This window comes from Lipotes vexillifer, unplaced genomic scaffold, assembly GCF_000442215.2.
Source record: "Lipotes vexillifer unplaced genomic scaffold, Lipotes_vexillifer_v1.1 scaffold591, whole genome shotgun sequence".
Lineage (NCBI taxonomy): Eukaryota > Metazoa > Chordata > Mammalia > Artiodactyla > Lipotidae > Lipotes > Lipotes vexillifer.
Genome location: NW_006791954.1, coordinates 3,271,412 through 3,273,920, shown reverse-complemented (window position 1 = coordinate 3,273,920; position 2,509 = coordinate 3,271,412).

Sequence of the window (2,509 nt, the reverse complement as noted above, 5' to 3'; positions counted from 1 at the left end):
TCTTTCCCTTGCCTTGTTGTAGTTTTTAAGGGCTCCTGCATTCCTTCACCCAGATTGTGAAGAAAGGAAGGCAGAGACCATAGATAAATAGGAATATGATTTGGGCAAGGCAGGCAATGAAAGTGGGAAGACCGACTCTGCCTGCTGAAATGGCCCACCCACCCTGGGGCAGTGAGCCTCATAAAATCTCTTTGCTTCACCACCGCCACCACCCCGACTCCTGAGAGTGGATCAGCCCCAAGTCCTGGACCCCTCAGGATCAGGGAGTCAGGCCCTGCAGGGGGCAGTATGGCCCAGACACCTACTAGAACATCCTTACTCCTGTAAACCTAAGAAAGGAGATATTGACTTATTTTTAAATCTTATGTTTTATTTAATTTATTTTAAATTCCCTGAAAGTCAATGGAAAGGGATGCTTTTGTAATAATGGAAGGGCAGTTAAGGACTCCTTCCTTCCCCACCTCTCTTCATCGAGGTCATGTGCAGCCAGAATTATGCCCCACTTCTGAGCAGTTCTTCCTGCTGTCTAACGGTAATCCATCATACTGCCTGTATGTTCTTGCTTAATCTTAAACGAGGTCCCTCTGTCCGACTCTTTCTGCCCTGTGGCTCCAACAGTCCAAGGCTTGCTGCCACCCTGGCTCAGGGGTCCTTTCCTCTCAAAACAAATGTGTAAGGGGGGGAGTGGTGGCATCTGAGATCCAGACTGGACTGAGGCTGTGGGGAAGGGGAGGAGGGTGGTGGCCTCTGGGGTGCCCCTGGCTCACTTTTTCCAGAGCCTGATGCCCTCAGACACTGCAGGAGGCGGTGAGAGGAAATGAGCTCACACTGGCCGGCAGGCAATTCCTCCCTCCACAATGCACTGCACTCACCTCCCCCACCCTCTCCCACTTCCCAGAAAGTGCGCTCTTCCCCCACCCTGCTGCCCTTCCCACCTCTTCCTGCACCTTGACCTGCACCCCCATCCTGTCCCGGCCCTCCCCCATCCACCTTCTCCAGCACCTCTTTCATTCTTCCTTTCCGTCCTGGCTCCCCAACCCCTCTGACATCTGTGTCTCATTCCCTGCATCCCACCATCCACGCCCCCCAAACCCACTCTATTCCTGGCACACTCCTTCTCTGGGGACTAGGGCAGGGAAGCCCAACATGGGATGGAGGGTGTCCCTCTCTGAGGACCCTCTTTATACTCCCCCTCTTTCTAAATTCCTCTCCCAGCCCAATCACCTTCCTTCATTCACAAATGTTTATTGGGAGTCCTGATATACCGTGGGTGGGAGAGTGGAGGTTGCCCCTGGGGATAGGAGATAGGGTTTAACTCCTTCCCTTGAGGGGTCCTGAGATCCCAGAAATGGAGCCACGGGAGGCTGGAGAAGCAGAGGAATTTTTCCAGAAGCAGGTGCCCGTAATCTTTTGAGGGCGTCATGGATGGGACGGGGTGGGGTGGGCAATGGGGGGAGAAACACTCCAGGGAGAAAGACCATGATGGACCAAGGCAGGGAGGCAGGAGAGAGCAGACTCTAGCAGTGTGGCTTGAGCCAAGCGGAAGGTCCGTGGGCAGGAAGCGCGGAGGGATGAGGAAGGAAATGCGGGTGGGGATGTTACAGTGGAGTGACTGTGCCTGAGGCACTTAGATTCTAGCCTGGCTTAGGGCAGGGGTTTAAGCGGAGATGTGCCATGGCCACTGTGGTGAGACATGGAAGAGAACACGGAGGGCAGCAAGGAGCCAGGGGTGGGCGGCCAGGTGGGGGGGGCCCTGCACCTGGGCAGGGGCACCAATCATCAGAGGCCCCTGGATCTTGTTGACCAAATGGGAGTTGCGGGAAGGAAATGGAAGAGTCTAGAACAACTCCAAGGATTCTCGCTCAGAATATTAGGTAGACGAGTTGTCTGGAGTGTTCTCAGGGAGAAGGGACATGCCAGGCACTGAGCTAAGTAATCCTTTGTATACATTATTCCAAATTAGCCTTACAAAGGAGCTGTGAAACAGATATTATAATCCTCATTTACGGATAAGGACACTGAGGCCCAGAGGGCTTGAGTATCTTACCCAAGGCCATGCAGGATTTGAACCCACAGCCTTTGGGTTCCAGAGTCCACACGCTGAAACCTCCAGGCTGTGTAGCTGGTCGAGTAGTGATTGGCAGCTCAAACCCTGGGTCCACCTCCCTGAAGAGAGGCCTGAGCTAGAGAATGGCTTTGGAAGTCATCGGTGGATCAGGAGTGTGGTTCAGGTTCTCCAGGGACAGCGCAGAGCGGAGACCAGATGTAGGATGGGACCCAAGGGCACTCACCTTTTGGGGCAGGTGAGGAAGGAAGAGGCAGCAAGGAGGACTGAGGAGAGAGAGCCAGAGGAAGTGGCACTGTGTCAGGCAGGGGATGGGTAGGGTGGAGGCCAGCCTGTGCAGTGAGGAAGAGCATCAAGGGTGAAGAAATTTAAAAAAAAAAGGGGGGGGGGGGGAAATGGAATTGGGCCGCTGAGACATTTACCCGGGAGGGACCACCGGACACA